At 40.3% G+C, this 15,895-nt stretch overlaps 1 protein-coding gene across 6 annotated transcripts in view; it reads left to right on the forward strand.

Annotated features, from left to right (window-relative positions):
• The window catches only part of strbp (spermatid perinuclear RNA binding protein), a 99,828-nt gene that overhangs the window by 9,449 nt on the left and 74,484 nt on the right, over positions 1-15,895 (forward strand). The window contains exon 2 of one of the 6 annotated variants that reach the window (XM_074617236.1): positions 12,899-13,035. The exons of the other annotated variants lie outside the window; for them this stretch is intronic. The gene's annotated coding sequence lies outside the window, so the exon portion shown is untranslated. The remainder of the gene's footprint in view (positions 1-12,898; positions 13,036-15,895) is intronic. 6 annotated transcript variants of the gene reach the window in all.

Consider the following 15,895-nt stretch of genomic DNA (forward strand, 5'->3'; position numbering starts at 1 on the left):
AAAAATGGTCACTTTACATTAAATTTGAGGAATAAGTGTAAACATGCTTATATTATTGATTGAAGTGTGTATGATCAACATTTTACTTATAGAATTTTTTTACAAAAATCTGAGCCACAAGTCGCTTGACTATTTGAGCATCGCTAGTGTCATTGGGTGAAGGTCATATATTTATGGAGGGAAGCTTTCAGAAGTTTCATTCTCTGCATATTCCATTTCACTTGCTGATGTGATGATGGATTTACCAGGAAAGAGGTTGGCGTGACGGACATGTGGGCGAGGACAGTTAAGAATGTGCCTTTTTATTGCATTGGTGGATTTGTTAGAGAGCAGTTAGCATTACCACAACAGTTGTTTCTGCACTAATCATTAACAGGTCAACAATACCACATCTTTAACATTATTGATGAGCAGTATAAGGGTAGACAGTGAACATAGAACAAGGGCAGGGTGTAGATGGGATTAAGAAGTGGCACAGTGAGTGGAGGTTATCTTGACAGCTCCAGTTCTCAGGAGCAAAACAAACATTCACATCCTTCTTGGTTCACTTTGAGTTTGTGATTTTTTGCCCTCCTGTCTTTCATTTTTTGCTGTTAATCACAGCTTTGTACTTGTGTTTATCGAAGAAACTGTCAGACTAAAGAGAAATAAAAAGTCAAGGAGACAGGAAACGGGCCATCGGAGCCCTCAATGAAATGAAGGAGACAGATGCAAAGAATGGAAGAAGTTAGAAAAATGTGAAAGGAGGGAATTAGTTACATCCAGTTACAGTTACATGCTTACCCATAACCTGTTTACTGTGAATACCTGTATGACGGTAACAGCTTGACATGGATAATTAGTCGATTTACCCAACAACCCAGATTTACATGAGGTGACAGACAGTTGAAGAAATGTCCGGTTGGATATGTTGCAGTGAAATGGAGGACTTTTGTTTTGCCGTTTTATTGTTTTCACTTTGATTAATTCCCTGAGCACTATGACGGTCCAATTCATAATAATGGACTCTGACGTGTGGGTTGAAAAGTGCAGTCACAGATTATGGATTGTGGGGTTTAAATGCAATCCCTGTTACTTGTGGTGTGACATGAAAATCGCTTCCTCCATTTGCTCCATTTTTTTTTACTGCTACTTACTCATGTTGTTCTTTTTTCAAAAATGCATGATTGCATCCTTTTTACTCTGATACTTTTGTTGTGGTGTGCACAATCAAAACTCTTAAAAAAAGCAAGACTAGACTGTTTACATGCCAAAATAGTTCCAAGATTAAGTATTACTACTTTACATGTACTCTAATATTCCACTATTATTCCAAGTATGACAATATTCCTAATTTGTTACGGGGCCATGTAAACAGCATTCTCTTTGGATATTCTGATATAGGCCTTATTGTGAATGGAGCACTTTCTGATTAAGACATGGGATATGCCGATATTATAACTACCCGACAGTTTGCAGAGATGCATGCCCAACAGAAAGCCCACATTTCTGGCCAGAAGGAGAAACACACCTACTTTAAACATTATGAAAGACTTGGTCATCAACAGGTTTTTGGACATGCGCAAATATCGCAACGCTGGCCTTTTCAAGAAGGTGGTTGAAGGAATGAAAGAGGGGGGGGGCTGTGTGTGCCTGGTCGAACAAGTCCACCACCGGTTACGCTAATCAGAGTATGCTATGCACGGCTGCATGTAAACGGAAATATTAGTGAAATATTCATTTTCATTAGCCATGTAAACAACTTAGTAGGAATTTTGTCTTTTTTGGAATAAGGGCAAAAAATGTAATATTTTGTGCATGTAAACATGTAACAATGTTAGTATGATAACCTGGTTGAGATATATTTTTTCCATTATTATTACCATTTTCAGCATATTGCATTTCTCTAGCCTTAGCAAAAATGATGCCATGCATATACACACATACTGAAGGAAGTGAAGGATTGAGTGAAGAGAAAGTCTTGACAGTTTGGTATGGGAGGCCCATCTGCTCTATCACTCAACTAGTGTGACTCACTGAGTGTCACCTCTCTGCTCTGCCTAGTCGCTCACACCCACTGACAGCAACATATAACGCATATAGTGTTCACATGTTGTTATTCCATTTGCACAGACCCCAGCCGAACTCTTGAGCTCTCTCTCACTCTCACAAACATGTGCACGCAACCTTCCCCTATCCCCCTCCTCTAATGTCCCAGCTCTGCTTACCGCATCAAAAAGAGCTTAGATCAGGGAAACCATAGCTTGCTCTCATGCGTACTTCCTGGAAGATCAGGCTATTTATTCAAACCACGCACTCCATGTTTGGACTGTGACTGGAGAGTTTCCAGTTTGAATCCCAGTATAGTTTAACAAATTTGGTTGAACCAAACCACTATCAAGGTGCTGCAGAGCAGGGCAGTCACTTCCATTTGCTCCAACATGCGGATGAAGACTGTAGTTGTACTTGGACGTTTCATTATTATATGATAACTTGTGCATGTTTGTAATATATTACACTGTAATTTATTTAAAAACAAGTGAGAATATTTAACAGAAAAATCACATCATGTTTTAACTTAGGTATAATCAATTGTGTTCGTAACAGTTTATACAAAGTGAACGGCTGTTTGTCGATCACAGTGTGACATGCTGTTTATGAGCTTCATCTGTCATTGTTAAGACTCTCCATTCATTTGTCTTATTAATATATTAGACAGAGCAGATGAAGTGTTGTTGGATACCCACTTTGATAACAAATACACAACTACTGCCAGCTCTTGTTGTAGGTTTGTAGTGTCTGCTTGTGGTAGTTGTTAACATAATCCAGCTCAATCTGCCTTAATCGGCATTTAACAACAAACAGTGCTAAACGTTGAAGTGGATCGACTTCTTGTTTTGAGTCCAAAGAAGCCATTGTTTCCACGATTTAGTTATGATGAATAGCACCATCTTTCAGGGTTATACTCACACTCACTGCAGGCAAGTCTGTCTCCATTAGACCGATCTAAAGCATGCATTTGTGCCGCTTTGAAAGGAACCCGCGAGAAAAAGTCTTGGGACCAATTTTGAGTCCTTCACCACAGTTTGAGAACACAGGCACTATGGAAATAAGAATGGAAAAAAAAAAACTCCACTATATTTGAATTGGATCTCTGGAGAAATGAGGAAAAATTATACTTCGCTCTAAATAAAATATCTCAATGATACTATGGCTTTGTGTGTGTGTGTGCATATGCGTGCCTGCAGGCGATATTTCCCTCTCTACTACAATGACCCAGTGACCGGTGTTAGCAGATTAATTGCTGCTTTCATGTTAAGCTGTGGCGTATCACCCCGTAATTGGTAATGGAGATTATCAGTGAGATGCTGTCTGGGTCTCTGCATGTGTGTGTGCGCACGGGGGGTGTGTGAGATTTCTTTATCTGATTAGGAAGTTTATCTAGTAAAGTAGGATTTATGGGATTCTCCCTCTGCACACACACACACCGGCCCACGCTGACAAGTGTACTAGCGGAGGAAGAGGATCACATGCAGAGTGCATGTCTCTGCAGAGCTGGGTGTTATTCACAAAATTGTTTTGCATATTGCAATGCCTTTACTGAATTCTCAGACGGACTATGAATTGTGACACGCGGACATGTTACCTCTACATTATTTCTCTTTAAGGCTTAAAGTTAAATTTGGGCTGTCAATCGATTAAGATATTTAATCACGAATATTCGCACGTTTGTCCATAGTTAATTGCGATTAATCGCAAATTAATAACATTGTTTTAGTGCTGAAATGATTTGTTGTTGATTAGACAATTGACATAAAATTGACAATTAATAATTGATTAATAGTGCTTTGAAGTAAAAACGCCAGATACACTGGTTACAGCTTTTCAAATATGTTAGGACTGTAAATTGAATACCGTTTAGACTTTTTTTGGGCTCAGACTAAAAAAACTTACAGTAGGTGCTTGATATTATTTTTCATATTTTGTAGACTAAATGATTGTTTAACCACACTAAGAGATTATTAGCTGCAGCTTGGAAATGCTCTCCTTTTTTATCTAATTTCATCACTTGAGTATATACTTTACGTTACCAGATAAGTCAATGACATGAACAACAAGATGAAACAACAGATTTTATGCTTCAAAATGGTGAAAAATAGTATGTACAGTATCAATGACAGTAAAGTGATAAAATGATGTGTATATGTGCGACTTCATGGATGCCCAGCGTGTAGAATCAAAGATATTAATGTACAGTACTTGTACACATACTTGTGTCATATGCCTCAGAGCCACTGAGGTGTATCCACCCGTGTTTGTTGTGCTTGCAGGGAGGATGGGGATGAAAAGGATGCAACGGAGCAGCACACACACACGCACACACACACACACACACACACACACACCATCACACATACATGGCTATGAGCAGACACATAGCACTCGCAGGGAAGCTTCACCATATTTCTCCTGAGATCTTTTGGAGCCACATCATCGTCTCACTCCAGCACACACATCATTGTCAGCCTGACTTGCCTGCGTGTATGTGTGTAGCTGTGAAGGGAAAAGGAAGGACAGGAGTGCAAGAAATGTGCAAAAATAGTTGACTTTGCTTGTGCGCATCTGTATGTGTTTGCTTGAATTAATAAGCCATCTATAAAATATTGGAAAATTGCACTTTTACACTTGTAAACTTCCTTTTTTTGTGGAAATTAACCTAAATTCAAGGGTAAAAAATTCTGAAAACATGATTCTACCAGTTTTTCTACAGTACTACAGGTACCGTAGGTAGGTACCGGGGATCAGGGCTCGGGACTAACTGCATACCGTCATTCTGGGGACGATAGAAAAATTGCCTGATAATGCTGCAATGTGAACAACAAATCCGTGTTGAAATCGGCAGGAGACGAGCTAGTTATTGAGAATTGAGAAATTTCGCTGGTATTGGTATCGACTACTAAATTTCTGGTATCATGACATCCCTAGTAAGAACACAAAGCATTTACGGCACTCTACAACAACTTGGTTGTGTGAACCGTACCCAGGCTACTGTGGGATGTACCTTATATTGGAATAAAGAAAGGTCATGTTGGTCCAACTCTTGCTTTTCATCCACAGCTCATTAGAGCTATAGTCCGACAGCTCCCACACAGCTCTCTCCAAACAGTCTCTCTCGCCTGCCCAATACACAGAAAAACAACTGAAACAACACATCACGCTAGCTTGAACATGCAGGGTGAACCAAACTGACTTGACTGACAGGTGTAGCTTTGATCGGTGAGCACTCACAAATAAACATCAGGCTCTACGACACCATCAGACCGGCAGTGACACTAACCACTTGTAGTACTTATTCTATTCAGCCTGAACCGAGTGTGGGCATGACATCGTGGTTATCAAGTGGGCACCTTCCTTCACAAATGAGTCACTGAGTTAGAGACACGACACCTCAAGAAGTGTCTGCCAGCGTCCCTGCCTGCAACACCCCACTTCTGTTCCCAATCTCAACAGACCCAGTCACATTACACTCATATCGTGTCATGATCTTAGTAGCATGAGCTCCTCTTGCAGGAAGTTGCAACCGCCGAGAGCTCTGACAGTAAAAGGCACGGCCACCTCTGCGTGTGGAACAAGCAGTCAGGCTCTGCTTTAAGAGGACCGAAACTGTGCCTTGGCTCATAAGTGATAAAAAGAGGTCTGATATGTCGCTGCGGGGCATTTAGTTATCAGTAAATTAAAAATGAAACCTAAAAAAAAGCAGCAAGCGTAAGGCTGCTAAACAGGAGTGATGTGATGTGGTGCTGCGGTTTGAATGGGCAGCAAGTGGGAAAGATAACAACACAAAGACCATGACTAATGCCATTTAATCAAAGAGAAGTATGTCTTGCATTGCTTTATAAAACGCTGTAATCTGTTGAGGTGCTGTCTCTCCCTAAAGTCCTACAGTATAACATATTGAGTTTACAACAAAACATTGTTATAAAGTCAGCCATCTGAACCTCAGGAAACTTGCTACAAAGCAGAGAAAATGATCTTCCCATGTGGTTTCCTCTGAGTACTTGTATCCTGTAAGAAAAGAGGCTTTTTTTTGTTAAGAGTGATGTAATAATATACTGTGAGTTGTAATACAGTATATTTTGTAACTCATAGACCATTTGATCAAAACGTGCGTTAATGGGTGCTGAGGCTTTCCATCTGCAGTTGAGTCCATATGAAATGATGCGTGTATAGTTGTTATTTTCTCTTTTTGACAAACTTTGATCAGATCTGTTGTTCTCTGGAGAACTTTGCTGTATATTATATTTAGCTGGGTATGTTTGCTCTCCATGGTGCTGAAATTCATGATTGTCTTTGTTTGAATTGCTTTTTGTACCAGTTGCTCGATATCACAAATAGATCTGCACCTCAAATCTTTTGTTACTTAGGCATTGTAACATTGGCTGGTGCATGGACTGGTTGTTTGCCTGTCTTGTTAGTCCACAGTGTTGGACTCTAGGTAAACTTGATTTGGTTGTTTGTCGTGTGTCGTTCTTGATCTGCTTCTCTCTACTGTGGTGTCAGGCTTATTTTACAAATGACTCCGACCTTAATCCATGTGTTTCCAGGACTACTCAGGACGACTTTTACGTGGTATGTTACGCCACTGCATAGCTGGAATTAGATCCCATACCATAGACCATTTCTGTTTTATATGAGATGGACAATATTAGTGGTAATTTATTGGACCGCTTAGTTCATTTTTATAAAACAAGAATTTTACAATGAAATTGATAAAAGGTAAATATTTTCTTTTATTTTGAGAGTCTTTTTTTTTTTTTTTTAACTGTAGCCACATTGAATAAATTGCTATGTGCTATGATTTAATTGCATTTATTGGAGCGTCACGTGGCGTGGATTTGGGAAGGATAATGGATTCTGGTGGGATTAGGAATCACTTACTCTTTACAATAAAAACTGCCATATTTATGCAGTGTTTTGTGTTACGGGAAAGCAAGAGGAGGGGAGAAAGAAGCTCAGAGTTGGTTTGCATGATTAAGTGAAATACGATATAGAGCGATGCAGGTGGAGGCTGTAGTTAATTGGGAATCCATGCCAGCTTTTTATTTCCGCTGGCATGCATCGCTATCCGCAATACTGTAGTATTGTAATACTGTAATACTATACTTAATGATGACGAGAAGATGTAGACCGCGAAAATAGAAGCACTTTCAAGGCATATCAGAGGGGGAAAAAAAGCTAAATATGGACATGGGTTGTCTGAAGAACTTCCCTTTGCCTGCAGAGTTGCACGACCATCATCAGACTGAGAGAAACATGTCTGTTTCAGGATGCCAGAAAGCAAGGCGCGTTACAGCTACAGTAACTGTCATGGACCGACCCAAACAACCAGCAAACTTGAGTTCTTTTCCCAATTAGATTTCTAAATGAAATTAAAGGTGCATGAAAAAGAGATAAGCTGAGACGCATTGAATTAGCAGGCGCATCATGCCGTGTTCATCCTGTCTTAGCGAGGATTTTTTTTTCCTGCAGCTCTTTTCCAGGAACAGGATCTTGATTTGGTGATTTCAATCAGCGTTGGTGATAGCGGTTAAGCAGGTTTTTTTTGGGCTTTTTGATTTTTTGTTGGCTTAAGCAGAGGGGGGCGGGATCCTCCTCTGTACGGAGCACAAGCTTACCTGTATACAGTATTTGGTGTCTGGTCATGGATTATTGGTATGTGGCTGCACTAGTGTTTTATTCATTCCCATCCTGCTTTCAACCCTGATCTTTGGCAGAAGGTCAAAAAGGAGGGGACTTGATCCTCAGTAGTAATCTGTTGTGATTCACAAGCGAGGAAAGATTAAAAAAAATATATGTTTTTTATGTTGATTTTTTGAAGGCAAGATAGTATCTCAATTATATTCATCACTCTGCATCATTCATGATAATTCGATGACTGCAACAGTGATTAGTGACCTTTTGCTTGTGCTCCTTTTAATTAGTGGTATTACCTTTAGCCAACTGTGCTGTGTGTTTTGTGGTGATATTGGCAGTTCAAAAGTCTGCATTGGCATTATATCTGTGGTATCCGGCCAGATCTACTGTAGCCTTTTACTGCAGCCGTCATAATGATTTTATGCCTGTGTGTGTGTGTGTGTGTGTGTGCTTGCTACTGTAGCTTCTGTATGTCAAGATAGCCATGTTCACCTCTGTTTTTGTTCATGTTAAATACTTTGTGTATCCATCATATTTTCTTCTAAAAAAGATTGCAGTTACACAGTGACCAGCAGTTTAATAACCTGGGTATACTGTTTCTAAAACAACACTGTAGTTAGATATGTATTTGTTCCCCGCGACATTATGCAAACAAATATCACTGTTAGCATACATCCGTGATAAACAGGAAGTTCCTGTTTCCTTTTCTCATAAAGTGTTAACCATACGACCTCATGTGTAAGCCTCATTTCAGCTCTGCTGAATGAATACGACTGTTATCACAGATAAGACATTACATACATACATACATTTTCTCACTCTGTGTAGTTGCAGTCAGACTTTATCTGTGGATTATGTGTAGGCTGTACCCTAATCTGTGTCTATTTGCTAAATTGTTTTCGATAAATGCACACACACAGGTCTGTAAGCTATGTCAGAGTTGGTGGTTTCAGGAAGGTTTGCTAACCTCTTGGTTGGTTGTAAAATGGCTTTATTGTTTTAATGCCTATGGACTTTAAACCTTGCAATTATAGTGGATTCTCGCAGTTACGGGGCTTCTCGCAGTTATGGGGGTGTGGTTGCAGTGTAGAGTTATACAGAATTATCTTGGACACACGTTCTTAACAATATATTTCATTGAAAAACCGCAAGAAAGACACTTTTATTGTCCCAGTAGTTAAAAAGAGCTTCTGCATAGTTTTGCATTTTTGCATATTGCATATTTGTCAGTCAAACCATAGAGTTTTGAGCAGTGCTTCCAGTATTCAAATGCATTAAAAGACTATTGACTATGAATACTGTTACAAAAACGCCAGCAATAAAAAGTATCAAATAATGTATTCGTGTTAAGGATTAACAGCTATAGAGTTACAAGTTCTTGAATCGTAGGCTATATGTCCAAATGAAATTGCAAGTGAAAGTCTTCAGTTTAAACTCACAGTAACCTTAAAGCTTTAGTCAGCTCACAGCCAACACACAATCCAACCTATTTAAATGTTTCACTTATGCACAAAAAACACATAGAAGGCTCACATTCAGAGCTACTGTACTTAGTGCGTTCCCCTCAGTGACACTGAGTAGTTATTTTCTGTCAAAGATCTACTGTAGCAACACTGTAGTGCAGTGTATCTTCAACTAAAAGGCCTCCACATGACAAGGATAATATGGCGTTTTATGTTCATTAGGATAGACTCTCGCTGGGCCCTCGCTTTAAAAGACCGCAGAGTACCACTGCACCATTAAGATATGAGTTAACCCCTACGTATGTCTCTTCTTCTCTTCCATAAAACACACCAACGCCTTGCCACCATCACATGTATAGTTCACAAACACACGGAGCTCTTTCTTTCGCACAAACGCATATACGGCAGGTGGTTTAAATGAAGAAACATGGAACCCTGGAGGACTGCTGCAGTGCGTTACATATGCTGTAGTCAGCTCGAGCTATTTCTGTTGCCCCTAGTCAGCCGGCCAAGAATCAGCCCTGCCCATTTCGGAACCAACCCTGCAGGTTAATCCATCGAGGCCTTGAGTTCTTAATCATTTTAAGCTCTAAGTAGCTCTATCCAGGCACATGAATGTATGAATTCATAGTGGAGATTGGCTAATCTACACATGGTTAACAAGAATGATTATGAAATAGCAGAAACATGGCAAGTAAAAGGAGCAAAGAGGTAAAGGTTAGCTTGATTATTCAGCAGTAGATTGACCTTATTTGCATACTACTTACTTTTTCACATTATTGCTTACCATTGCTAAAAATTCTGGCATGTGAATATTTGAGTTCAAGCGAAAATACACAGGTGGGAATTCCCCGAGTGCAAGAGAGCTCCTGTATTAATTTGTCTTGTAGATGTATGACTCTGGCTAACACACACACACACACACGCAGCTAATGCAGTAGTAGCCTGATGAATAGTCTGCAAAATAGTTAGTATGCTTACAGCAGTCTTCATCAATAAAGATTTTAATTACTGCTCAGAATTGCTGATCCACGCACATTTTATGGTTTATGTGTTACACTTATAGCTGCTGTGGGCAACAGTAAAGACTCAGAAAACACAGCAGGCCGTGGAATTTTTGGTGCATGGGATTACATTTCATAGATTAAAAAGAGAGTGTGAGAGAGAAACTATGGAATTCAGAGTCCATCTGAAAATAGCTTAAATATTGAAAATGATTTAAAATAGGCCAGTTATGTATCTTTAATCCTTAGATCTTTAACCCACAGCAGCTACACTGGACACTAGAGAGAAGCAGCAGCTGGGCAGATATAGTAGGAAAAGTTTAAAAGATGATATTATGCTCACATTTAGCTAATCTGTTTCCAGGTTCACCAGATATGCTATGCTATAATACACAGGTGCACAGGCTGAGATAGAAGTAGCATGGATTTGATGGGTAGGAATGGGACAAAGTGTGGACAGAAATAGAAGAGGTGCTGAACATGCAAAGACAATTTGAGTGCTTAAAAAATAAGCATTAATAAGATAGGTAAAAGGTCCAGAAGGATAGAGGACAGACCAAGGGAATGGAAGTGTGTGCAGAGCAGTGTGTGACAAAACACCACGGCCGAAATAATTGAGTGACTTGGCATCAATATTGCTGTAAATTAGTTTCTAAATTAACCAAATTAAAATCACATTAAATCATGGTTTTGGAGGCCCGGTAAATTACCAGATATGTTTTTTTAAAGAGCGCAATATCACATTAACCGGTGACTGATTTCGTGCCACCGATAATAACACAGGCTGCGATATAATAACTTGAGTTCGTACATTCTTCTTCTTATTCCCACAAGGTTATCAGTTAGCTTCGCCATCATTATCATCGGTTCAAGACGTGTCACATTGCTTAACTGCCGGGTAATTAAATGCTGTATTATGAATAGATTAACTGGCAGTGTATTACGCAGCATGTTTTATTCAGCCATTTAGTGGTTAGAAATGTGTATTTACAGAGGGAGAACAGAGAAAGAGAAAGGGAGGCAGGGTTAATTGCAAGAGGGGAACTCGGGGAGCAGAATGTGACGGAGGCTAGCGGGTGTGTGTGATAAAGTCGAGGCTATGTTTATTAGCAGAAGAAGGAAGGGATGAGGGTGTAAACAAAGGAACTAGAGACAAGATGGAAAGATGTGGGAGGGTGGGATGGGAGGACAGACTATCGGACGGATAGATGGATGCACTGAGAATGCCGCTCAGCCTTAACAGCCTTAAGGTGAAGAGAGAGACTGACTTCTGCTGCACACTGATACCACAGACTGAATCAATGTGATACCTCCCTCTCTCGCTCCTCTCTCTTTCTCCCTCTGTGGGAATTCTCTGACCCAGTTAGCTCTTCCACCAGGCAGCAGCAGAGTTATTTTTACATATTAACAGGAGACAATACGTTGTCCTCTGCTCGTCCTCCCCTCATCCATTCCGCTCCTCTCCTCCTCCATCTTAGCCGTTCCCATCCTTTCATCTCGTACCATCCCGCACTTCTTCCCCCCCTTTTCTGTATGCGTCTCTACTTTGTCCTCCTTTAGGGATGTAAAGGTTCACCAACTCTCTGCTTCGTTTGGCACAAGATACTGGCTTGATGGCAATATCACCACAATAAGTTGAGCAAAACAGACAATTATGCACAAAAAAAAGCGAATCATAAATACATTGATGACAGGTTTTTAGATATTGTTTTTAGTAGGGCTGTCAAAGTTAACGCAATAATAATGCGTTAACGCAAAATCGTTTTAATGCCACTAATTTCTTTAACGCATTAACGCAACTTGCAAGGTTGTAGCGGGTTCAGTTTTAATCATATGAAACAAGAAAACCTAAGAAATCCATTGGTACCAACCATTTCATACTAGCTTGTCATGAAGGAGGTAAAATGGCGCTCCAAACTTACACTAAATTTTGGCGAGGAAAAACTGGCATGGTCATTTTCAAAGAGCTCCCTTGACCTCTGACATCAAGATTTGTGAATGAAAATGGGTTCTATGGGTACCCACGAGTCTCCCCTTTACAGACATGCCCACTTTATGATAATCACATGCAGTTTGGAGCAAGTCATAGTTAAGTCAGCACACTGACACACTGACAGCTGTTGTTGCCTGTTGGGCTTGAGTTTTGCCACGTTATGATTTGAGCATATTTTTTTATACTAAATGCAGTACCTGTGAGGATTTCTGGACAATATTTACATTGTTTTGTGTTGTTACTTGATTTCCAATAATAAATATATACATATATTTGCCTAAAGCAAGCATATTTGCCCACTCCCATGTTGAAAAGAGTATTAAAAACATGACAAATCTCCCATTAAGGTACATTTTGAACAGATACAAAATGCGTGATTAATTTGCGTTTTCATCACGATTAACTATGGACAATCTTGCGAATAATTGTGATATTATACTCTTATTATACCCTTGGGACTTGACTTTATTAGGTGTTGTTAGTGTTGTGTTGATGCAATGTGGCTAAGGAATCCTTGTAGCACAAATAGAGAAAGAGCAATGAGTCAGAAATTTGAATTTCAATGCAAATACACACACGCAGTATGATATAACATAACATATAACAATATACTGTGTACATGTATGTACAGCCAAAGTGTCAGTCCGGTCTATAAGCTCTCCTCTCCTCTCCTCTCCTCTCCTCTCCTCTCCTCCTCTTCCTCTCCTCTCCTCTTCCTCTTCCTGTTCCTCTTCCTCTTCCTCTCCTGTTCCTCTCCTATCCAGAGAGTAAAGGGACAGAGAGTGGTTGCAGGTGTAGACAGGTCATCTATCCCCCTCCTAATGATGATGGATGGCAGGACTGCAGAGAGCGAGAGCGTAGAGAAAAGTGGAGCGATGCAGGGAGATAAAGAAATAGCAGAGTAAGAGAAGACTGTGTTTCTATTTGTCTGCTGGCGGGCAGGTGGTGGGAGTTTTAGTGATATGTTGATCCTCAAGTGTTTACATCATTCTTGTCATCTACAGTACCTGCAAACAAACACACACACATACACACACATACACCTGTGCGGTGTGCTCGCAAGGTGACATCTGGCGTAGTGCATTGAGAAGCACACTTCTGAAGACACATATGCATCTTGAGCACACACACACACACACACACACACACACACACACACACACAGACACACACAGCTCCATCTCTGTCAGTCCTGCCTTCTCTGTCCTGTCTACAGAAGGAGCAGATCTCCTGGGGTGCTCTCACACTTTCTCTGTCTCTCTCACTCCTTCTGACACACACACACACACACACACACACACACACACACACACACACTCATTTTCTCGCCAGCTCCGCTGACTCGTGATAGCTTCACAAACAGCGCTGTACTCTGTCCCTGTATTTTAGTGGGATAATGAATTTTTCTAAACAACCTTTGCATCTTCTCCCTGTACGGATCGACAGTGTTTGTTTGTAAATCACTGCATCTCGGGAAATCATCATATTTTCTTATCATAAAGGGAATCATCGATGCATAGCAAACACACACTCAAAGAGATAGAGGCTACCCACAAACGAGTACATAAAAGGATTCATCACACACTCTTTTTCTGTTATTACTGTATGTGAGAAGATCCCCATCAACAACAGAATAAATATTAGATATTACTAGAATGCTACAACTGAAGACTGACTTGTTACTATCATTATCCTAGGGCTGTCCTCCACTAAAGAAATTCCTAGTCGACTAACACTCATATGATTTTGTCGACTGAATGATTAGTCGAGTTTCTCCACAAAAAAATCACACTACAGTACCACTTTAAATCATGTATTTACCAGAAATGTGCTCAGAAGTTTCTTGGAAATAAGTCATTCAGTATGAAAAAAGAATATAAAAAACGACAAATCGACAAAAGAAATCTTAGTTGACTAAAAAAAAACTGATTAGTTGACCTATCGACTAGGAGGGGGCAGCCCTACATTGTCCATGTAAGGGATAATGTACAGCGAGCTGGTCATCGTCGTGAGATAAACCCCATTTATAAAATGTTTTTATATTCAATAACCATACAAACAATACTGTAACAGAATCCGTAAAAATGAATGGCTTGAAAGTAAACCGAAAGACACGTGTTGAAGCGCTATGCCGTCCATCTCAGCCGAGGACGGAGGAATGTCTGGCTGAGTCCTTCCCGAGTCATGTCATGGAGCCCTCGCTGCCTTTGCTTGTGGTAGAGCGTTCTCCGATGCAAGCCATGGAGGGGCCGAAAGAGCTGAGTGGAAGCCACTGGAGGCTGCATTACGCACATTACCGGGCACTGCCGGAGACAGTCTAAAAAAGAGAAAAGCAACAAATCTTCACATTTAAGAAGCTAGTGCCTAAGTATAGGTATGAAAACTCAGTGTTTTGATGTTTCTGGTCATATTAATAATCTTGTTTACGTATTCTTTGATCAAATAGTTCCGGATTCCAATACATTTTTTGCCAGTTTTAGGCTATTTTATCTCAGTAAAGGTACAGTAGTACATTTTAGAAGTTAATAAAAAAAAAAGGGAGCACAGTCCATACTCTGCCCCTACAACAGAAGCCAGGTCGTTGCTCTTTAGACATGGTGTCGGTACTGAATGGGATGACACGAGTGTGTGGGGTCACAAGCAATCTCATCCACCACACTACAGTTATTTTCTCCCTTCTCTCAGCGCGTCTCACCTCTCTGCTATCTCGCAGCCTCCCGTCTCAGACGTCCAATAGGAGTGTGAATGTAAGGTTGACAGATACAAAGTGTTAAGACCCCATCTGTTGGGGTTAGCACATACACACATACACACACACACACACACACACACACACACACACACACACACACACACACACACACACACACACACACACACACACACTGGTAAAGTCTCACCCTTCCCAAAGTACAGACAAGGAGGCAGGCTGTAGCTATGGCAACCCAGAGAGAAGGGAAACGATTGGGCAAGGCTTGAATTTGTTAAGAGCTACTGTATGAAGCCTAGGGGTGAGACTTAGTCACTCTCTCTCATTTGGGGCTTGTGTGCTTGTGTGTGTGTTGATACTAGAGTGGGTGAGAGGAACACAAGGAGTCAAGACTCCTCTTCCTCGCTCCCCTTCCTGTCTGTCTGCCTTTTTCATGTTCTGTTTAGAGCGCTCCGTCAGTTGTCAGGCTGTTTTATGATGGATCTGGGTGAGCAGCAAAGCATTTCCTCACTGCAGCACGGCCTATAAACCTGGAAAATGACTGCGAATTGCAGCCATTGGTCGCATATGCTCGCATGGCTAATTGAATGAAATGAAACACTTCGCAGGGGAGATACAAAGCAGCCGCAGAGTAGCTGTGACATCAAATAGACCGTATAAGCCCGAATGTTTCGCTGAAAGGCAGGCATATGTTCCTGTTTAGCCTTTAGAGGAGAACTCCCAGTTTTTACTATAGATCTTGTGTCTGTCTCATTTAGAGTTAGAGCTGCAACAATTAATCGCTTAATTGATTAGTTGTCAACTATTAAATTAATCGCCAACTATTTTGATAATCGATTAATCAGTTTGAGTAATTTTTTAAGAGAAAAAAAAAGTAAAAAATCAGATTCCAGCTTCTTAAATGTGAATATTTTCTGGTTTCTTTACTCCTCTATAACAGTAAACTGAATATATTTTGAGTTGTATACAAAACAAAACATACGAGGATGTAATCTTGGGCTTTGGTAAACAATGATTGACATTTTTCCACCATGTTCTGACATTTTATAGA

Source organism: Sebastes fasciatus, chromosome 19 (assembly GCF_043250625.1).
Source record: "Sebastes fasciatus isolate fSebFas1 chromosome 19, fSebFas1.pri, whole genome shotgun sequence".
Classification (NCBI taxonomy): Eukaryota; Metazoa; Chordata; class Actinopteri; order Perciformes; family Sebastidae; genus Sebastes; species Sebastes fasciatus.